The sequence below is a fragment of the Lagenorhynchus albirostris genome, chromosome 6 (assembly GCF_949774975.1).
Source record: "Lagenorhynchus albirostris chromosome 6, mLagAlb1.1, whole genome shotgun sequence".
Taxonomy (NCBI): Eukaryota; Metazoa; Chordata; class Mammalia; order Artiodactyla; family Delphinidae; genus Lagenorhynchus; species Lagenorhynchus albirostris.
The window spans coordinates 101,166,645-101,189,276 of record NC_083100.1 but is presented as its reverse complement, the minus strand read 5'-3'; positions in this window follow the sequence as shown (position 1 = coordinate 101,189,276).

Sequence of the window (22,632 nt, the reverse complement as noted above, 5' to 3'; positions counted from 1 at the left end):
GTGTGAGGGCGCGTGTTAGTGTTAGCGTACGGGTTAGGATTAGGGGACGTGTGAGGGTCAGACTTCGGGGAAGGGTTAGGGTTAGGGTTCGGGCTAGTGTTAGGGTTAGGGGATGGGGACGGTTTAGGGTCCAGGTGAGGGTACGACAACGCTTTAGGGGGACAGTACGTGTGAGGGCGCGGGTTAGTGTTAGCGTACGGGTTAGCATTAGGGGACGGGTGAGGGTCAGGATTTGGGGAAGGTTTAGGGTTAGGGTTCGGGCTAGTGTTAGGGTTAGGTGATGGGTACGGTTTACGGTTCAGGTGAGGGTACGACAACGCTTTAGGGGCGGCGTACGTGTGAGGGCGCGGGTTAGTGTTAGCGTACAGGTTAGGATTAGGGGACGGGTGAGGGTCAGGATTCGGAGAATGGTTAGGGTTAGGGTTCGGGTAGGGTTAGGGTTAGGGGACGGGGACGGTTTAGGGTCCAGGTGAGGGTACGACAACGCTTTAGGTGGAGCGTACGTGTGAGGGCGCGGGTTAGTGTTAGCGTACGTGTTAGGATTAGGGGACGGGTGAGGGTCAGGCTTCGGGGAATTGTTAGGGTTAGGATTCGGGCTAGGGTTAGGGTTAGGTTTAGGGGACGGGGACGGTTTAGAGTCCAGGTGAGGGTACAACAACGCTTTAGGGGGAGCGTACGTGTGAGGGCGCGGGTTAGTGTTAGCGTACGGGTTAGGATTAGGGGACGGGTGAGGGTCACGCTTCGGGGAAGGGTTAGGGTTAGGGTTCGGGCTAGGGTTAGGGTTAGGGGACGGGGACGGTTTAGGGTCCAGGTGAGGGTACGACAACGCTTTAGGGGGAGCGTACGTGTGAGGGTGCGGGTTAGTGTTAGCGTACTGGTTAGGATTAGGGGACGGGTGAGGGTCTGGCTTCGGGGAAGGGTTAGGTTTAGGGTTCGGGCTAGGGTTAGGGTTAGGGGACGGGGACGGTTTAGGGTCCAGGTGAGGGTACGACAACGCTTTAGGGGATCGTACGTGGAGGGCGCGGGTTAGTGTTAGCGTACGGGTTAGGATTAGGGGACGGGAGAGGGTCAGGCTTCGGGGAAGTGTTAGGGTTAGGGTTCGGGCTAGGGTTAGGGTTAGGGGACAGGGACAGTTTAGGGTCCAGGTGAGGGTACGACAACGCTTTAGGGGGAGCGTACGTGTGAGGACGCGGGTTAGTGTTAGGGTACGGGTTAGGATTAGGGGACGGGTGAGCGTCAGGCTTCGGGGAAGTGTTCGGGTTAGGGTTCGGGCTAGGGTTAGTGTTAGGGGATGGGGACGGTTTAGGGTCAAGGTGAGGGTACGACAACGCTTTAGGTGGAGCATACGTGTGAGGGCGCGGGATATTGTTAGCGTACGGGTTAGGATTAGGGGACGGGTGAGAGTCAGGCTTCGGGGAAGGTTTAGGGTTAGGGTTCGAGCTAGGGTTAGGGTTAGGGGACGGGGACGGTTTAGGGTCCAGGTGAGCGTACAACAACCCTTTAGGGGGAGCATAAGTGTGAGGGCGCGGGATAGTGTTAGCGTACGGGTTAGGATTAGGGGACGGGTGAGGGTCACGCTTCGGGGAAGGGTTAGGGTTAGGGTTCGGGCTAGGGTTAGGGTTAGGGGACGGGGACGGTTTAGGGTCCAGGTGAGGGTACGACAAAGCTTTAGGGCTGGCGTACGTGTGAGGGCGCGGGTTAGTGTTAGCGTATCGGTTAGGATTAGGGGACGGGTGAGGGTCAGGCTTCGGGGAAGGGTTAGGGTTAGGGTTCGTGCTAGGGTTAGGGTTAGGGCAAGGGGACGGTTTAGGGTCCAGGTGAGGGTCCGACAACGCTTTAGGGGATCGTACGTGGAGGGTGCGGGTTAGTGTTAGCGTACGGGTTAGTATTAGGGGACGGGAGAGGGTCAGGCTTCGCGGAAGTGTTAGGGTTAGGGTTCGGGCTAGGGTTAGGGTTAGGGGACAGGGACGGTTTAGGGTCCAGGTGAGGGTACGACAACGCCTTAGGGAGAATGTACGTGTGAGGGCGCGGGTTAGTGTTAGCGTACGGGTTAGGATTAGGGGACGGGTGTGGGTCAGGGTTCGGGGAAGGGTTAGGGTTAGGGTTCGGGCTAGGGTTAGGGTTAGGGGACGGGGACGGTTTAGGGTCCAGGTGAGGGTAAGACAACGCTTTAGGGGGTGCGTAGGTGTGAGGGCGCGGGTTAGTGTTAGCGTACGGGTTAGGATTAGGGGACGGGTGAGGGTCAGGCTTCGGGGAAGGGTTCGGTTTACGGTTCGGGGTAGGGTTAGGGTTAGGGGACAGGGACGGTTTAGGGTCCAGGTGAGGGTACGACAACGCTTTAGGGGGAGCGTACGTGTGAAGGCGCGGGTTAGTGTGAGCGTACGGGTTAGGATTATGGGACGGGTGAGGGTCAGGCTTTGGGGAATGGTTAGGGTTAGGGTTCGGGCTAGGGTTAGGGCTAGGTTTAGGGGACGGGGACTGTTTAGGGTCCAGGTGAGGGTACGACAACGGTTTACGGGGAGCGTACTTGTGAAGGGGCGGGTTAGTGTTAGCCTACCTGTTAGGATTAGGGGACGTGTGAGGGTCAGGCTTTGGGGAAGGGTTAGGGATAGGGTTCGGGCTAGGGTTAGGGTTAGGGGACGGGGACGGTTTAGGGTCCAGGTGAGGGTATCACAACGCTTTAGGGGGAGCATACGTGTGAGGGCGCGGGATAGTGTTAGGGTACGGGTTAGGATTAGGGGACGGGTGAGGGTCAGGCTTCGGGGAAGGGTTAGGGTTAGGGTTCGGGCTAGGGTTAGGGTTAGGGGACGGGAACGGTTTTGGGTCCAGGTGAGGGTACGACAACGCTTTAGGGGGAGCGTACGTGTGAGGGCGCGGGTTAGTGTTAGCGTACGGGTTAGAATTAGAGGACGGGTGAGGGTCAGGCTTCGGGAAAGGGTTAGGGTTAGGGTTCGGGCTAGGGTTAGGGTTAGAGAACTGGGACGGTTTAGCGTCCAGGTGAGGGTAGGACAACGCTTTAGGGGGAGCGTACGTGTGAGGGCGTGTGTTAGTGTTAGCGTACCGGTTAGGATTACTGGACGGGTGAGGGTCAGGCTTCGGGGAAGCGTTAGGTTTAGGGTTCGGGCTAGGGTTAGGGTTAGGGGACTGGGACCGTTTAGGGTTCAGGTGAGGGTACGACAAAGCTTTAGGGGTAACGTACGTGTGAGGGCGCGGGTTAGTGTTAGCGTACGGGTTAGGATTAGGGGACGGTTGAGGGTCAGGCTTCGGGGAAGGTTTAGGGCTAGGCTTCGGGCTAGGGTTAGTGTTAGGGGACGGGGATGGTTTAGGGTCCAGGTGAGGGTACGACAACGCTTTAGGGGGAGCGTACGTGTGAGGGCGCGGGTTAGTGTTAGCGTACGGGTTAGGATTAGGGGACGTGTGAGGGTCAGTCTTCATGGAAGTGTTAGGGTTAGGGTCCGGGCTAGGGTTAGGGTTAGGGGACGGGGACGGTTTACGGTTCAGGTGAGGGTCCGACAACGCTTTAGGGGGAGCGTATGTGTGAGAGCGCGTCTTAGTGTTAGCGTACGGGTTAGGATTAGGGGACGGGTGAGGGTCAGGCTTCGGGGAAGTGTTAGGGTTAGGGTTCCGGCTAGGTTTAGGGTTAGGGGACGGGGACGGTTTAGGGTCCAGGTGAGGGTACGACAATGCTTTAGGTGGTGCGTAGGTGTGAGGGCGCGGGTTAGTGTTAGCGTACGGGTTAGGATTAGGGGAAGGGTGAGGGTCAGGCTTTGGGGAAGAGTTCGGGTTAGGGTTCGGGCTAGGGTTAGGGTTAGGGGACGTGGACGGTTTAGGGTCCAGGTGAGGGTCTGACAACGCTTTAGGGGGAGCGTATGTGTGAGAGCGCGTGTTAGTGTTAGCGTACGGGTTAGGATTCGGGGACGTGTGAGGGTCAGGCTTCAGGGAAGTGTTAGGGTTAGGGTCCGGGCTAGGGTTAGGGTTAGGGGACGGGGACGGTTTAGGGACCAGGTGAGGGTCCGACAACGCTTTAGGGGGAGCGTATGTGTGAGGTCGCGTGTTAGTGTTAGCGTACGGGTTAGGATTAGGGGACGGGTGAGGGTCAGGCTTCGGGGAAGTGTTAGGGTTAGGTTTCGAGCTAGGGTTAGGGTTAGGGTACGGGGACGGTTTAGGTTCCAGGAGAGGGTACGATAACGCTTTAGGGAGAGCGTATGTGTGAGGGCGCGGGTTAGTGTTAGCGTACGGGTTAGGATTCGGGGACGTGTGAGTGTCAGGCTTCAGGGAAGGGTTAGGTTTAGGGTTCGGGCTAAGGTTAGGGTTAGGGGACGGGGACGGTTTAGGGTCCAGGTGAGGGTCTGACAAGGCTTTAGGGGGAACGTACGTGTGAGGGCGCGGGTAGTGTTAGCGTACGGGTTAGGATTAGGGGACGTGTGAGGGTCAGGCTTCGAGAACGGTTAGGGTTAGGGTTCGGGCTAGGGTTAGGTTTAGGGGACTGGGACGGTTTAGGGTCCAGGTGAGAGTACGACAACGCTTTAGAGGGAAAGTACGTGTGAGGGCGAGGGTTAGTGTTAGCGTACGGGTTAGGATTAGGGGACGGGTGAGGGTCAGGCTTCGGGGAAGGGTTAGGGTTAGGGTTCGAGCTAGGGTTAGGGTTAGGGTACGGGGACGGTTTAGGGTCCAGGTGAGGGTACGACAACGCTTTAGGGGGAGCGTACGTGTGAGGGCGCGGGTTAGTGTTAGCGTACGGTTTAGGATTAGGGGACGGGTGAGGGTCAGGCTTCGGGGAAGCGTTAGGGTTAGGGTTCGGGCTAGGGTTAGGGTTAGGGGACGGGGACGGTTTAGGGTCCAGGTGAGGGTCCGACAACGCTTTAGGGGGAGCGTAAGTGTGAGGGCGCGTGTTAGTGTTAGCGTACGGGTTAGGATTAGGGGACGTGTGAGGGTCAGGCTTCGGGGAAGGGTTAGGGTTAGGGTTCGGGCTAGTGTTAGGGTTAGGGGATGGGGACGGTTTAGGGTCCAGGTGAGGGTACGACAACGCTTTAGGGGGACAGTACGTGTGAGGGCGCGGGTTAGTGTTAGCGTACGGGTTAGCATTAGGGGACGGGTGAGGGTCAGGATTTGGGGAAGGTTTAGGGTTAGGGTTCGGGCTAGGGTTAGGGTTAGGGGACGGGGACGGTTTATGGTCCAGGTGAGCGTATGGCATAGCTTTAGGGGGAGCGAACGTGTGAGGGTGCAGGTTAGTGTTAGTGTACGGGATAGGATTAGGGGACGGGTGAGGTTCAGGCTTCGGGGAAGTGTTAGGTTTAGGGTTCGTGCTAGGGTTAGGGTTAGGGGACGGGGACGGTTTAGGGTCCATGTGAGGGTACGACAAAGCTTTAGGGGGAGCGTATGTGTGAGCGCGCGGGTTAGTGTTAGCGTATGGATTAGGATTAGGGGACAGATTAGGGTCAGGCTTCGGGGAAGGGTTGGGGTTAGGGTTCGGGCTAGGGTTATAGTTAGGGGACGGGGAATGTTTAGGGTCCAAGTGAGGGTACGACAACGCTTTAGGGGGAGCGTACGTGTGAGGAGCGCGTTAGTGTTAGCGTACGGGTTAGGATTAGGGGACGGGTGAGGGTCAGGCTTCAGGGAAGGGTTAGGGATAGGGTTCGGGCTAGGTTTAGGGTTAGGGGACGGGGACGGGGACGGTTTAGGGTCAAGGTGAGGGTATGACAACACTTTAGGGGGAGCGTAGGTGTGAGGGCGCGGTTTAGTGTTAGCGTACGGGTTAGGATTAGGGGACGTGTGAGGTTCAGGCTTCGGGGAAGTGTTAGGGTTAGGGTTCGGGCTAGGGTTAGGGTTAGGGGACGGGGACGGTTTAGGGTCAAGGTGAGGGTCCGACAACGCGTTAGGGGGAGCGTACGTGTGAGGGCACGGGTTAGTGTTAGCGTACGGGTTAGGATTAGGGGACGGGTGAGGGTCAGGCTTCGGGGAAGAGTTAGGGTTACGGTTCGGGGTAGGGTTAGGGTTAGGGGACGGGGACGGTTTAGGGTCCAGGTGAGGGTCCGACAACGCTTTAGGGGGAGCGTACGTGTGAGGGCGCGGGTTAGTGTTAACGTACATGTTAGGATTAGGGGACCGGTGAGGGTCAGGCTTCGGGGAAGGGTTACGGTTAGGATTCGTGCTAGGGTTAGGGTTAGGGGACGGGGACGGTTTAGGGTCCAGGTGAGCGTCCGACAATGCTTTAGGGGGAGCGTACGTGTGAGGGCGCGGGTTAGTGTTAGCGTACGGGTTAGGATTAGGGGACGTGTGAGGGTCAGGCTTCGGGGAACGGTTAGGGTTAGGGTTCGGTCTACGGTTAGGGTTAGGGGACGGGGACTGTTTAGGGTCCAGGTGAGGGTACGACAACACTTTAGGGGGAGCGTACGTGTAGGGTGTGGGTTAGTGTTAGCGTACCGGTTAGGATTAGGGGACGGGTGAGGTTCTGGCTTCGGGGAAGGGTTAGGTTTAGGGTTCGGGCTAGGGTTAGGGTTAGGGGACGGGGACGGTTTAGGGTCCAGGTGAGGGTACGACAACGCTTAAGGGAATCGTACGAGGAGGGCACGGGTTAGTGTTAGCGTACGGGTTAGGATTAGGGGATGGGAGAGGGTCAGGCTTCGGGGAAGTGTTAGGGTTAGGGTTCGGGCTAGGGTTAGGGTTAGGGGACAGGGACGGTTTAGGGTCCAGGTGAGGGTACGACAACGCTTTAGGGGGAGCGTACGTGTGAGGGCGCGGGTTAGTGTTAGCGTACGGGTTAGGATTAGGGGACGGGTGTGGGTCAGGCTTCGGGGAAGGGTTAGGGTTAGGGTTCGGGCTAGGGTTAGGGTTAGGGGACGGGGACGGTTTAGGGTCCAGGTGAGGGTAAGACAACGCTTTAGGGGGTGCGTAGGTGTGAGGGCGCGGGTTAGTTTTAGCGTACGGGTTAGGATTAGGGGACGGGTGAGGGTCAGGCTTCGGGGAAGGGTTCGGGTTAGGGTTCGGGCTAGGGTTAGGGCTAGGTTTAGGGGACGGGGACTGTTTAGGGTCCAGGTGAGGGTACGACAACGGTTTACGGGGAGCGTACTTGTGAGGGGGCGGGTTAGTGTTAGCCTACGTGTTAGGATTAGGGGACGGGTGAGGGTCAGGCTTCGGGGAAGGGTTAGGGATAGGGTTCGGGCTACGGTTAGGGTTAGGGGACGGGGACGGTTTAGGGTCCCGGTGAGGGTACGACAACGTTTTAGGGGGAGCGTACGTGTGAGGGCGCGGGATAGTGTTAGCGTACGGGTTAGGATTAGGGGACGGGTGAGGGTCAGGCTTCGGGGAAGGTTTAGGGTTAGGGTTCGAGCTAGGGTTAGGGTTAGGGGACGGGGACGGTTTAGGGTCCCGGTGAGGGTACGACAACGTTTTAGGGGGAGCGTACGTGTGAGGGCGCGGGTTAGTGTGAGCGTACGGGTTAGGATAATGGGACGTGTGAGGGTCAGGCTTCGGGGAATTGTTAGGGTTAGGGTTCGGGCTAGGGTTAGGGTTAGGTTTAGGGGACGGGGACGGTTTAGGGTCCAGGTGAGGTTACGACAACGCTTTAGGGGGAGCGTACGTTTGAGGGCGTGTGTTAGTGTTAGCGTACCGGTTAGGATTACTGTACGGGTGAGGGTCAGGCTTCGGGGAAGTGTTTGGATTAGGGTTCGGGCTAGGGTTAGGGTTAGGGGACTGGGACAGTTTAGGGTCCAGGTGAGGTTACGACAACGCTTTAGGGGGAACGTACGTGTGAGGGCGCTGGTTAGTGTTAGCGTACGGGTTAGGATTATGGGACGGGTGAGGGTCAGGCTTCGGGGAAGGTTTACGGCTAGGCTTCGGGCTAGGGTTAGTGTTAGGGGACGGGGAGGGTTTAGGGTCCAGGTGAGGGTACGACAACGCTTTAGGGGGAGCGTACGTGTGAGGGCGTGGGTTAGTGTTAGTGTACGGGTTAGGATTATGGGACGTGTGAGGGTCAGTCTTCAGGGAAGTGTTAGGGTTAGGGTCCGGGCTAGGGTTAGGGTTAGGGGACGGGGACGGTTTACGGTCCAGGTGAGGGTCCGACAACGCTTTAGGGGGAGCGTATGTGTGAGGGCGCGTGTTAGTGTTAGCGTACGGGTTAGGATTAGGGGAAGGGTGAGGGTCAGGCTTCGGGGAAGGGTTAGCGCTAGGGTTCGGGCTAGGGTTAGGTTTAGGGTACGGGGACGGTATAGGGTCCAGGTGAGCGTACGACAATGCTTTAGGGGGTGCGTAGGCGTGAGGGTGCGGGTTAGTGTTAGCGTACGGATTAGGATAAGGGGACGGGTGAGGGTCAGGCTTCGGGGAAGGGTTAGGGTTAGGGTTCGGGTTAGGGTTAGGGTTGGGGGACGGGGACGGTATAGGGTCCAGGTGAGGGTACGACAACGCTTTAGGGGGAGCGTAAGTGTGAGGGCGCGGGTTAGTGTTAGCGTACGGGTTAGGATTAGGGGACGGGTGAGGGTCAGGCTTCGGGGAAGCGTTAGGGTTAGGGTTCGAGCTAGGGTTAGGGTTATGTGACGGGGACGGTGGAGGGTCCAGGTGAGTGTATAATAACGCTTTATGGGTAGCGTACGTGTGAGGGTGCGGCTTAGTGTTAGCGTACGGGTTAGGATGAGGGGACGGGTGAGGGGCAGGCTTCGGGGAAGGGTTAGGGTTAGGGTTCGGGCTAGGGTTAGGGTTAGGGGACGTGGACGGTTTAGGGTCCAGGTGAGGGTACGACAACGCTTTAGGGGGAGCGTACGTGTGAGGGTGCGGCTTAGTGTTAGCGTACGGGTTAGGATGAGGGGACGGGTGAGGGGCAGGCTTCGGGGAAGGGTTAGGGTTAGGGTTCGGGCTAGGGTTAGGGTTAGGAGACGGGGACGGTTTATGGTCCAGGTGAGCGTATGGCAACGCTTTAGCGAGAGCGTACCTGTGAGGGCGCGGGTTAGTGTTAGCCTAAAGGTTAGGATTAGGGGACAGGTGAGGCTCAGGGTTCGGGGAAGGGTTAGGGTTAGGGTTCGAGCTAGGGTTAGGGTTATGTGACGGGGACGGTGGAGGGTCCAGGTGAGTGTATGATAACGCTTTATGGGTAGCGTACGTGTGAGGGTGCGGCTTAGTGTTAGCGTACGGGTTAGGATGAGGGGACGGGTGACGGGCAGGCTTCGGGGAAGTGTTATGGTTAGGGTTCGGGCTAGGGTTAGGGTTAGGGGACGTGGACGGTTTAGGGTCCAGGTGAGGGTACGACAACGCTTTAGGGGGAGCGTACGTGTGAGGGCGCGGGTTAGTGTTAGCGTACATGTTAGGATTCGGGGACAGGTGAGGGTCAGGCTTCGGGGGAGTGTTAGGATTAGGGTTCGGGCTAGGGTTAGGGTTAGGGGACGGGGACGGTTTAGGGTCCAGGTGAGGGTACGACAACGCTTTAGGGGGAGCGTACGTGTGAGGGCACGGTTTAGTGTTATCGTACGGGTTAGGATTATGGGACGGGTGAGGGTCAGGCTTCGGGAACGGTTAGGGTTAGGGTTCGGGTTAGGGTTAGGGTTAGGTTTAGGGGACGGGGACCGTTAAGGGTCCAGGTGAGGGTACAACAACGGGTTACGGGGAGCGTACTTGTGAGTGCGCGGGTTAGTGTTAGCATACGGATTAAGATTAGGGGACGGGTGAGGGTCAGGCTTCGAGGAAGGGTTAGGGTTAGGGTTCGGGCTAGGGTTAGGGTTAGGGGAGGGGGACGGTTTAGGGTTCAGGTGAGGGTACGACAACGCTTTAGGTGGAGCGTACGTGTGAGCGCGCAGGTTAGTGTTAGTGTACGGGATAGGATTAGGGGACGGGTGAGGTTCAGGCTTCGGGGAAGTGTTAGGGTTAGGGTTCGTGCTAGGGTTAGGGTTAGGGGATGGGGACAGTTTAGGGTCCAGGTGAGGGTACGACAACGCTTTAGGGGGAGCGTACGTGTGAGGGAACGGAGTAGTGTTCACGTACGGGTCAGGATTAGGGGACGGGTGAGGGTCAGGCTTCGGGGAAGGATTAGGGTGAGGGTTTGGGCTAGGGTTAGGGTTAGAGGAAGGGAACGGTTTAGGGTCCAGTTGAGGGTACGACAACGCTTTAGGGGGAACGTACGTGTGAGCGCACGGGTTAGTGTTAGCGTACGGGTTAGGTTTATGGGACGGGTGAGGGTCAGGCTTCGGGGAAGGGTTAGGGTTAGCGTTCGGGCTAGGGTTAGGGTTAGGGGTCGGGGACGGTTTACGGTTCAGGTGAGTGTACGACAACGCTTTAGGGGTGGCGTACGTGTGAGGGCATGGGTTAGTGTTAGCGTATGTGTTAGGATTAGGGGACGGGTGAGGGTCAGGCTTCGGGAAAGGGTTAGGGTTAGGGTTCGGGCTAGGTTTAGGGTTAGGGGACGGGGAGGGTTTAGGGTCCAGGTGAGGGTACGACAACGCTTTAGGGGGAGCGTACGTGTGAGGGCGCGGGTTAGTGTTAGCGTACGGGTTAGGATTCGGGGACGGGTGAGGGTCAGGCTTCGGGGAAGCGTTAGGGTTAGGGTTCGGGCTAGGGTTAGGATTAGGGGACGGGGAAAGTTTAGGGTTCAGCTGAGGGTACGACAACGGTTTAGCGGGAGGTACTTGTGAGGGCGCGGGTTAGTGTTAGCCTACGGGTTAGGATTAGAGGACGGGTGAGGGTCAGGCTTCGGGGAAGGGTTAGGGTTAGGGTTCGTTCTAGGTAAGGGTTAGGGGACGGGGACGGTTTAGGGTCCAGGTGAGGGTACGACAACGCTTTAGGGGGAGCGTACGTGTGAGGGCGCGGGTTAGTGTTAGCGTACGTGTTAGGATTAGGGGACGGGTGAGGGTCAGGCTTCGGGGAAGTGTTAGGTTTAGGGTTCGGTATAGGGTTAGGGTTAGGGGACGGGGACGGTTTAGGGTCCAGGTGAGTGTACGACCACGCTTTAGGGGGAGCGTACGTGTGATTGCCTGGGTTAGTGTTAGCGTACGGGTTAGGTTTAGGGGACGTGTGAGGGTCAGGCTTCGTGGCAGTGTTAGGGTTAGGGTTCGGGCTAGGTTTAGGGTTAGGGGACGGGGACGGTTTAGGGTCCAGGTGAGGGTACGACAACGCTTTAGGGGGAGCTTAGGTGTGAGGGTGCAGTTTAGTGATAGCGTACGGGTTAGGATTAGGGGCGGGTGAGGGTCAGGCTTCGGAGAAGGGTTAGGGCTAGGGTTCGGGCTAGGGTTAGGGTTAGGGGACGGGGACGGTTTAGGGTCCAGGTGAGTGTACGACAACGATTTAGGGGGAGCGTACGTGTTAGACGTGGGTTAGTGTTAGCGTACGGGCTAGGATTAGGGGAAGGGTGAGGGTCAGACTTCGGGAAAGGGTTAGGGTTAGTGTTCGGGCTAGGGTTAGGGTTGGGGACGGGGACGGTTTAGGGTCCAGGTGAGGGTACGACAACGCTTTAGGGGGAGCGTACGTGTGAGGGCGCGTGTTAGTGTTAGCGTACGGGTTAGGATTATGGATCGGGTGAGGGTCAGGCTTCGGGGAAGGGTTAGGGTCAGGCTTCGGAATAGGGTTAGAGTTAGGGGACAGGGACGGTTTAGGGTCCAGGTGAGGGTACGTCAACGCTTTAGAGGGAGCGTAGGTGTGAGGGCACGGGTTAGTGTTAGCGTACGGGTTAGGATTTGGGGACAGGTGAGGGTCAGGCTTTGGGGAAGAGTTAGGGTTAGGGTTCGGGTTAGGGTTAGGGGACGAGGACGGTTTAGGATCCAGGTGAGGGTACGACAACGCTTTAGGGGGAGCGTACGTGTGAGGGCGCGGGTTAGTGTTAGCCTACGTGTTAGGATTAGGGGACGGGTGTGGGTCAGGCTTCGGGGAAGTGTTAGGGTTAGGGTTCGGGCTAGGGTTAGGGTTAGGGGACGGGGACGGTTTAGGGTCCAGGTGAGGGTAAGACAACGCTTTAGGGGGTGCGTAGGTGTGAGGGCGCGGGTTAGTGTTAGCGTACGGGTTAGGATTAGGGGACGGGTGAGCGTCAGGCTTCGGGGAAAGGTTCGGGTTAGGGTTCGGGCTAGGGTTAGGGTTAGGGGACAGGGACGGTTTAGGGTCCAGGTGAGGGTACGACAACGCTTTAGGGGGAGCGTACGTGTGAGGGCGTGGGTTAGTGTGAGCGTACGGGTTAGGATTATGGGACGGGTGAGGGTCAGGCTTCGGGGAATGGTTAGGGTTAGGGTTCGGGCTAGGGTTAGGGCTAGGTTTAGGGGATGGGGACTTTTCAGGATCCAGGTGAGGGTACGACAACGGTTTACGGGGAGCGTACTTGTGAGGGGGCGGGTTAGAGTTAGCCTACGTGTTAGGATTAGGGGACGGGTGAGGGTCAGGCTTCGGGGAAGGGTTAGGGATAGGGTTCGGGCTAGGGTTAGGGTTAGGGGACGGGGACGGTTTAGGGTCCAGGTTAGGGTACGACAACTCTTTAGGGGGAGCGTACGTGTGAGGGCGCATGTTAGTGTTAGCGTACGGGTTAGGATTAGGGGACGGGTGAGGGTCAGGCTTCGGAAAAGGTTTAGGGATAGGGTTCGGTCTAGGGTTAGGGTTAGGGGATGGGGACGGTTTAGGGTCCAGGTGAGGGTACGACAACGGTTTAGGGGGAGCATACGTGTGAGGGCGCAGGATAGTGTTAGCGTACGGGTTAGGATTAGGGGACGGGTGAGGGTCAGGCTTGGGGAAGGTTTAGGGTTACGGTTCGAGCTAGGGTTAGGGTTAGGGGACGGGGACGGTTTAGGGTCCAGGTGAGGGTACGACAACGCTTTAGGGGGAGCGTACGTGTGAGGGCGCGGGTTAGTGTGAGCGTACGGGTTAGGATTATGGGACGTGTGAGGGTCAGGCTTCGGGGAATTGTTAGGGTTAGGGTTCGGGCTAGGGTTAGGGTTAGGTTTAGGGGATGGGGACGGTTTAGGGTCCAGGTGAGGGTACGACAACGCTTTAGGGGGAGCATACGTGTGAGGGCGCGGGATAGTGTTAGCGTACGGGTTAGGATTAGGGGACGGGTGAGGGTCACGCTTCGGAGAAGGGTTAGGGTTAGGGTTCGGGCTAGGGTTAGGGTTAGGGGACGGGGACGGTTTATGGTCCAGGTGAGGGTACGACAAAGCTTTAGGGGTGGCGTACGTGTGAGGGCGCGGGTTAGTGTTAGCGTATGGGTTAGGATTAGGGGACGGGTGAGGGTCAGGCTTCGGGGAAGGGTTAGGGTTAGGGTTCGTGCTAGGGTTAGGGTTAGGGCACGGGGACGGTTTAGGGTCCAGGTGAGGGTCCGACAACGCTTTAGGGGAGCGTACGTGGAGGGCGCGGGTTAGTGTTAGCGTACGGGTAGGATTAGGGGAAGGGAGAGGGTCAGGCTTCGGGGAAGTGTTAGGGTTAGGGTTCGGGCTAGGGTTAGGATTAGACGACTGGGACGGTTTAGCGTCCAGGTGAGGGTACGACAATGCTTTAGGGGGAGCGTACGTGTGAGGGCGTGTGTTAGTGTTAGCGTACCGGTTAGGATTACTGGACGGGTGAGGGTCAGGCTTCGAAGAAGCGTTAGGTTTAGGGTTCGGGCTAGGGTTAGGGTTAGGGGACTGGGAGAGTTTAGGTTCCAGGTGAGGGTAAGACAACGCTTTAGGGGGAACGTACGTGTGAGGGCGCGGGTTAGTGTTAGCGTACGGGTTAGGATTAGGGGACGGGTGTGGGTCAGGCTTCGGGGAAGGTTTAGGGCTAGGCTTCGGGCTAGGGTTAGTGTTAGGGGACGGGGATGGTTCAGGGTCCAGGTGAGGGTACGACAACGCTTTCCGGGGAGCGTACGTTTGAGGGCGCGGGTTAGTGTTAGCGTACGGGTTAGGATTAGGAGACGTGTGAGGGTCAGTCTTCAGGGAAGTGTTAGGGTTAGGTTCCGGGCTAGGGTTAGGGTTAGGGGACGGGGACGGTTTACGGTCCAGGTGAGAGTCCGACAACGCTTTATGGGGAGCGTATGTGTGAGAGCGCATGTTAGTGTTAGCGTACGGGTTAGGATTAGGGGACGGGTGAGGGTCAGGCATCGGGGAATGGTTAGGGTTAGGGTTCGGGCTAGGTTTAGGGTTAGGGGACGGGGACGGTTTAGGGTCCAGGTGAGGGTACGACAATGCTTTAGGGGGTGCGTAGGTGTGAGGTCGCGGGTTAGTGTTAGCGTACGGGTTAGGATTAGGGGAAGGGTGAGGGTCAGGCTTTGGGGAAGGGTTCGGGTTAGGGTTCGGACTAGGGTTAGGGTTACGGGACGGGGACGGTTTAGGGTCCAGGTGAGGGTCTGACAACGCTTTAGGGGGAGCGTACGTGTAAGGGCGCGGGTTAGTGTTAGCGTACGGGTTAGGATTAGGGGACGTGTGAGGGTCAGGCTTCGAGAACGGTTAGGGTTAGGGTTCGGACTAGGGTTAGGTTTAGGGGACTGGGAAGGTTTAGGGTCCAGGTGAGAGTACGACAACGCTTTAGAGGGAAAGTACGTGTGAGGGCGCGGGTTAGTGTTAGCGTACGGGTTAGGATTAGGGGACGGGTGAGGGTCAGGCTTCGGGAAGGGTTAGGGTTAGGGTTCGGGCTAGGGTTAGGGTTAGGTTTAGGTGACGGGGGCCGTTAAGGGTCCAGGTGAGGGTACAACAACGGTTTACGGGGAGCGTACTTGTGAGTGCGCGGGTTAGTGTTAGCCTACGGGTTAAGATTAGGGGACGTGTGAGGGTCAGGCTTCGAGGAAGGGTTAGGGTTAGGGTTCGGACTAGGATAAGGGTTAGGGGACGGGGACGGTTTAGGGTTCAGGTGAGGGTATGACAACGCTTTGGGGGGAGCGTACGTGTGAGGGCGCAGGTTAGTGTTAGTGTACAGAATAGGATTAGGGGACGGGTGAGCTTCAGGCTTCGGGGAAGTGTTAGGGTTAGGGTTCGGGCTAGGGTTAGGGTTAGGGGACGGGGACGGTTTAGGGTCCAGGTGAGGGTACGACAACGCTTTAGGGGGTGCGTACGTGTGAGGGCGCGGGTTAGTGTTAGCGTAGGGGTTAGGATTAGGGGACGGATTAGGATCAGGCTTCGGGGAAGGGTTGGGGTTAGGGTTCGGGCTAGGGTTATAGTTAGGGGACGGGGAATGTTTAGGGTCCAAGTGAGGGTACGACAACGCTTTAGGGGGAGTGTACGTGTGAGGGAACGGAGTAGTGTTCACGTACGGGTTAGGATTAGGGGACGGGTGAGGGTCAGGCTTCGGGGAAGGGTTAGGGTGAGGGTTTGGGCTAGGATTAGGGTTAGAGGAAGGGAACGGTTTAGGGTCCAGTTGAGGGTACGACAACGCTTTAGGGGGAACGTACGTGTGAGCGCACGGGTTAGTGTTAGCGTACGGGTTAGGTTTATGGGACGGGTGAGGGTCAGGCTTCGGGGAAGTGTTAGGGTTAGGGTTCGGGCTAGAGTTAGGGTTAGGGGACGGGGACGGTTTAGGGTCCAGGTGAGGGTACCACAACGCTTTAGGGGGAGCGTACGTGTGAGGGCGCGTGTTAGTGTTAGCGTACGGGTTAGGATTAGGGGACGGGTGAGGGTCAGGCTTCGGGGAAGGGTTAGGGTTAGGGTTCGGGCTAGCATTAGGGTTAGGGGACGGGGAAAGTTTAGGGTTCTACTGAGGATACGACAACGGTTTAGGGGGAGGTACTTGTGAGGGCGCGGGTTAGTGTTAGCCTACGGGTTAGGATTAGACGACGGGTGAGGGTCAGGCTTCGGGGAAGGGTTAGGTTTAGGGTTCGGTATAGGCTTAGGGTTAGGGGACAGGGACGGTTTAGGGTCCAGGTGAGTGTACGACCACGCTTGAGTGGGAGCGTACGTGTGAGTGCCCAGGTTAGTGTTAGCGTACGGGTTAGGTTTAGGGGACGTGTGAGGGTCAGGCTTCGGGGCAGTGTTAGGGTTAGGTTTCGGGCTAGGGTTAGGGTTAGGGGACGGGGACGGTTTAGGGTCCAGGTGAGGGTACGAAAACGCTTTAGGGGCAGCGTACGTGTGAGGGCGCGTGTTAGTGATAGCGTACGGGTTAGGATTAGGGGCGGGTGAGGGTCAGGCTTCGGAGAAGGGTTAGGGGTAGGGTTCGGGCTAGGGTTAGGGTTAGGGGACGGGGACGGTTTAGGGTCCAGGTGAGGGTACGACAACGCTTTAGGGGGAGCGTACGTGTGAGGAGCGCGTTAGTGTTAGCGTACGGGTTAGGATTAGGGGACGGGTGAGGGTCAGGCTTGGGGAAGGTTTAGAGATAGGGTTCGGGCTAGGTTTAGGGTTAGGGGACGGGGACGGGGACGGTTTAGGGTCCAGGTGAGGTTACGACAATGCTTAAGGGGGAGCGTACGTGTTAGGCGTGGGTTAGTGTTAGCGTACGGGTAGGATTAGGGGAAGGGTGAGGGTCAGCCTTCGGGAAAGGGTTAGGGTTAGTGTTCGGGCTAGGGTTAGGGTTGGGGACGGAGACGGTTTAGGGTCCAGGTGAGGGTATGACAATGCTTTAGGGGGAGCGTACGTGTCAGGGCGTGGGTTAGTGTTAACGTACGGGTTAGCATTAGGGGACGGGTGAGGCTCAGGGTTCGGGGAAGGGTTAGGGTTAAGGTTCGGGCTAGGGTTAGGGTTAGGTGACGGGGACGGTGGAGGGTCCAGGTGAGTGTAAGATAACGCTTTATGGGTAGCGTACGTGTGAGGGTGCAGCTTAGTGTTAGCGTACGGGTTAGGATGAGGGGACGGGTGAGGGGCAGGCTTCGGGGAAGTGTTATGGTTAGGGTTCGGGCTAGGGTTAGTGTTAGGGGACGGGGACGGTTTAGGGTCCAGGTGAGGGTACGACAACGCTTTAGGGGGAGCGTACGTGTGAGGGCGCGGGTTAGTGTTAGCGTACAGGTTCGGATTCGGGAGAGTTGAGGGTCAGGCTTCGGGGAAGTGTTAGGATTAGGGTTCGGGCTAGGGTTAGGGTTAGGGGACGGGGACGGTTTAGGGTCCAGGTGAGGGTACGACAACGCTTTAGGGGGAGTGTACGTGTGAGGGCGCGGGTTAGTGTTAGTGTACGGGTTAGGATTATGGGACGGGTGAGGGTCGGCTTCGGGAAGTGTTAGGGTTAGGGTTCGGGCTAGGGTTAGGGTTAGGTTTAGGGGACGGGGACCGTTAAGGGTCCAGGTGAGGGTACAACAACGGTTTACGGGGAGCGTACTTGTCAGTGCGCGGGTTAGTGTTAGCCTACGGGTTAAGATTAGTGGACGGGTGAGGGTCAGGCTTCGAGGAAGTGTTAGGGTTAGGGTTCGGGCTAGGGTTAGCGTTAGGGGACGGGGACGGTTTAGGTTCCAGGTGAGGTTACGACAACGCTTTAGGGGGAGCCTACGTGTGAGGGCGCGGGTTAGTGTTAGTGTACGGGTTAGGATTTGGGGACGGATTAGTGTCAGGCTTCGGGGAAGGGTTGGGGTTAGGGTTCGGGCTAGGGTTAGAGTTAGGGGACGGGGAAGGTTTAGGGTCCAAGTGAGGGTACGACAACGCTTTAGGGGGAGTGTACCTGTGAGGGAACGGAGTAGTGTTCACGTACGGGTTAGCATTAGGGGACGGGTGAGGGTCAGGCTTCGGGGAAGGGTTAGGGTGAGGGTTTGGGCTAGTGTTAGGGTCAGAGAAAGGGAACGGTTTAGGTCCAGTTGAGGGTACGACAACGCTTTAGGGGGAGCGTACGTGTGAGGGCGCGGGTTAGTGTTAGCGTACGGGTTAGGATTAGGGGACGGGTGCGGGTCAGGCTTCGGGGAAGGGTTACGGTTGGGTTCGGGCTAGGGTTAGGGTTAGGGGACGGGGACGGTTTAGGGTCCAGGTGAGGGTATGACAACACTTTAGGTGGAACGTAGGTGTGAGGGCGCGGTTTAGTGTTAGCGTACGGGTTAGGATTATGGGACGGGTGAGGGTCGGCTTCGGGAAGTGTTAGGGTTAGGGTTCGGGCTAGGGTTAGGGTTAGGTTTAGGTGACGGGGACCGTTTAGGATCCAGGTGAGGGTACGACAACACTTTAGGGGGAGCGTACGTGTGAGGGTGCGGGTTAGTGTTAGCGTACTGGTTAGGATTAGGGGACGGGTGAGGGTCTGGCTTCGGGGAAGGGTTAGGTTTAGGGTTCGGGCTAGGGTTAGGGTTAGGGGACGGGGAAGGTTTAGGGTCCAGGTGAGGGTACGACAACGCTTTAGGGGATCGTACGTGGAGGGCGCGGGTTAGTGTTAGCGTACGGGTAGGATTAGGGGAAGGGTGAGGGTCAGCCTTCGGGAAAGGGTTAGGGTTAGTGTTCGGGCTAGGGTTAGGGTTGGGGACGGAGACGGTTTAGGGTCCAGGTGAGGGTACGACAATGCATTAGGGGGAGCGTACGTGTCAGGGCGTGGGTTAGTGTTAACGTACGGGTTAGCATTAGGGGACGGGTGAGGCTCAGGGTTCGGGGAAGGGTTAGGGTTAAGGTTCGGGCTAGGGTTAGGGTTAGGTGACGGGGACGGTGGAGGGTCCAGGTGAGTGTAAGATAACGCTTTATGGGTAGCGTACGTGTGAGGGTGCAGCTTAGTGTTAGCGTACGGGTTAGGATGAGGGGACGGGTGAGGGGCAGGCTTCGGGGAAGTGTTATGGTTAGGGTTCGGGCTAGGGTTAGGGTTAGGGGACGGGGACGGTTTAGGGTCCAGGTGAGGGTACCACAACGCTTTAGGGGGAGCGTACGTGTGAGGGCGCGGGTTAGTGTTAGCGTACAGGTTCGGATTCGGGGAGAGTTGAGGGTCAGGCTTCGGGGAAGTGTTAGGATTAGGGTTCGGGCTAGGGTTAGGGTTAGGGGACGGGGACGGTTTAGGGTCCAGGTGAGGGTACGACAACGCTTTAGGGGGAGTGTACGTGTGAGGGCGCGGGTTAGTGTTAGTGTACGGGTTATGATTATGGGACGGGTGAGGGTCGGCTTCGGGAAGGGTTAGGGTTAGGGTTCGGGCTAGGGTTAGGGTTAGGTGACGGGGACGGTTTAGGGTCCAGGTGTGGGTACGACAAAGCTTTAGGGGTGGCGTACGTGTGAGGGCGCGGGTTAGTGTTAGCGTATGGTTTAGGATTAGGGGACGGGTGAGGGTCAGGCTTCGGGGAAGGGTTAGGGTTAGGGTTCTGGCTAGGGTTAGGGTTAGGGCACGGGGACGGTTTAGGGTCCAGGTGAGGGTCCGACAACGCTTTAGGGGGAGCGTACGTGTGAGGGCGCGGGTTAGTGTTAACGTACGTGTTAGGATTAGGGGACGGGTGAGGGTCAGGCTTCGGGGAAGGGTTAGGGTTAGGGTTCGGGCTAGGGTTAGGGTTAGGGGATGGGGATGGTTTAGGGTCCAGGTGAGGGTAAGACAACGCTTTAGGGGGTGCGTAGGTGTTAGGGCGCGGGTTAGTGTTAGCGTACGGGTTAGGATTAGGGGACGGGTGAGGGTCAGGCTTCGGGGAAGGGTTCGGGTTAGGGTTCGGGCTAGGGTTAGGGTTAGGGGACAGGGACGGTTTAGGGTCCAGGTGAGGGTACGACAACGGTTTAGGGGGAGCGTACGTGTGAGGGCGTGGGTTAGTGTGAGCGTACGGGTTAGGATTATGGGACGGGTGAGTGTCAGGCTACGGGGAATGGTTAGGGTTAGGGTTCGTGCTAGGGTTAGGGCTAGGTTTAGTGGATGGGGACTGTTTAGGGTCCAGGTGAGGGTACGACAACGGTTTACGGGGAGCGTACTTGTGAGGGGGCGGGTTAGTGTTAGCCTACGTGTTAGGACTAGGGGACGGGTGAGGGTCAGGCTTCGGGGAAGAGTTAGGGTTAGGGTTCGGGCTAGGGTTAGGGTTAGGGGACGGGGACGGTTTAGGGTTCAGGTGAGGGTACGACAACGCTTTAGGGGGAGCTTAGGTGTGAGGGCGCAGATTAGTGTTAGCGTACGGGTTAGGATTAGGGGACGGGTGAGGGTCAGGCTTCGGGGAAGGGTTAGGGTTAGGGTTCGGGTCAGGGTTAGGTTTAGGGGTCGGGGACGGTTTAGGGTCCAGGTGAGGGTATGACAACGCTTTAGGGGGAGCGTACGTGTGAAGGCGCGGGTTAGTGTTAGCGTACGTGTTAGGATTAGGGGACGGGTGAGGGTCAGGCTTCGGGGAAGTGTTAGGGTTAGGGTTCGGGCTAGGGTTAGGGTTAGGGGATGGGGATGGTTTACGGTCCAGGTGAGGGTACGACAACGCTTTAGGGGTGGCGTAAGTGTGAGGGCACGGGTTAGTGTTAGCGTACGGGTTAGGATTAGGGGACGGGTGAGGGTCAGGCTTCGGGGAAGGGTTATGGTTAAGATTCGGGTAGGGTTAGTGTTAGGTGACGGGGATGGTTTAGGGTGCAGGTGAGTGTACGACAACGCTTTATGGGGAGCGTACGTGTGAGGGCGCGGGTTAGTGTTAGCGTACGGGTAAGGATTAGGGGACGGGTGAGGGTCACGCTTCGGGGAAGGGTTAGGGTTAGGGTTCGGGCTAGGGTTAGGGTTAGGGGACGGGGACGGTTTAGGGTCCAGGTGAGGGTACGACAACGCTTTAGGGGGAGCGTACATATGAGGGCGTGGGTTAGTGTTAGCGTACGGGTTAGGATTAGGGGATGGGTGAGGGTCAGGCTTCGGGGAAATGTTAGGGTTAGGGTTCGGGCTAGGGTTAGGGTTAGGGGACGGGTACGGTTTAGGGTCCAGGTGAGGGTACGATAACACTTTAGGGGGAGCGTAAGTGTGAAGGCACGGGTTAGTGTTAGCGTACGGGTTAGGATTAGGGGACGGGTGAGGGTCAGGCTTCGGGGAAGTGTTAGGGTTAGGGTTCGGGCTAGGGTTAGGGTTAGGGGACGGGGACGGTTTAGGGTCCAGGTGAGGGTACGACAACGCTTTAGGGGGAGCGTACGTGTGAGGGCGTGGGTTAGTGTTAGCGTACGGGTTAGGATTAGGGGACGTGTGAGGGTCAGGCTTCGGGGAAGCGTTAGGGATAGGGTTCGGGCTAGGGTTAGGGTTAGGAGACGGGGACGGTTAAGGGTCCAGGTGAGGGTCCGACAATGCTTTAGGGGGAGCGTAAGTGTGAGAGCGCGTGTTAGTGTTAGAGTACGTGTTAGGATTATGGGACGGGTGAGGGTCAGGCTTCGGGGAAGAGTTAGGGTTAGGGTTCGGGCTAGGGATAGGGTTAGGGGACGGGGACGGTTTAGGGTCCAGGTGAGGGTACGACAACGCTTTAGGGGGAGCTTAGGTGTGAGGTCGCAGGTTAGTGTTAGCGTACGGGTTACGATTAGGGTGCGGTTGAGTGTCAGGCTTCGGGGAAGGGTTAGGGTTAGGGTTCGGGCTAGGGTTAGGGTTAGGTGATGGGGACGGTTTACGGTTCAGGTGAGGGTACGACAACGCTTTAGGGGTGGCGTACATGTTTGGGCGGGGGTTAGTGTTAGTGTACGGGTTAGGATTAGGGGACGGATTAGTGTCAGGCTTCGGGCAAGGGTTGGGGTTAGGGTTCGGGCTAGGGTTAGAGTTAGGGGACGGGGAAGGTTTAGGGTCGAAGTGAGGGTACGACAACGCTTTAGGGGGAGTGTACATGTGAGGGAACGGAGTAGTGTTCACGTACGGGTTAGCATTAGGGGACGGGTGAGGGTCAGGCTTCGGGGAAGGGTTAGGGTGAGGGTTTGGGCTAGTGTTAGGGTTAGAGAAAGGGAACGGTTTAGGGTCCAGTTGAGGGTACGACAACGCTTTAGGGGGAACGTACGTGTGAGGGCGCGGGTTAGTGTTAGCGTACGGGTTAGGATTCGGGGACGGGTGAGGGTCAGGCTTCGGGGAAGGGTTAGGGTTAGGGTTCGGGCTAGGGTTAGGGTTGGGGACGGGGAATGTTTAGGGTTCAGCTGAGGGTACGACAACGGTTTAGGGGGAGGTACTTGTGAGGGCGCGGGTTAGTGTTAGCCTACGGGTTAGGATTAGAGGACGGGTGAGGGTCAGGCTTCGGGGAAGGATTAGGGTTAGGGTTCGGTCTAGGGTAAGGGTTAGGCGACGGGGACGGTTTAGGGTCCAGGTGTGGGTACGACAACGCTTTAGGGGGAGCGTACGTGTGAGGGCGCGGGTTAGTGTTAGCGAACGTGTTAGGATTAGGGGACGGGTGAGGGTCAGGCTTCGGGGAAGTGTTAGGTTTAGGGTTCGGTATAGGGTTAGGGTTAGGGGACGGGGACGGTTTAGGGTCCAGGTGAGTGTACGACAACGCTTTAGGGGGAGCGTACGTGTGAGGGCGCGGGTTAGTGTTAGCGTACGGGTTAGGATTAGGGGACGGGTGAGGTTCAGACTTCGGGGAAGTGTTAGGGTTAGGGTTCGGGCTAGGGTTAGGGTTAGGGGACGGGGATGGTTTAGGGCCCAGGTGAGGGTACGACAACGCTTTAGGTGGAGTGTACGTGTGAGGGCGCGGGTTAGTATTAGCGTACGGGTTAGGATTATGGGACGGGTGAGTGTCAGGCTTCAGGGAAGTTTTAGGGTTAGGGTTCGGGCTAGGATTAGGGTTAGGTTTAGGGGATGGGGACCGTTTAGGGTTCAGGTGAGGGTACGACAACGGTTTACGGGGAGCGTACTTGTGAGGGCGCGGGTTAGAGTTAGCGTACGGGTTTGAATTAGGAGACGGGTGAGGGTCAGGTCAGGGAAGGGTTAGGGTTAGGGTTC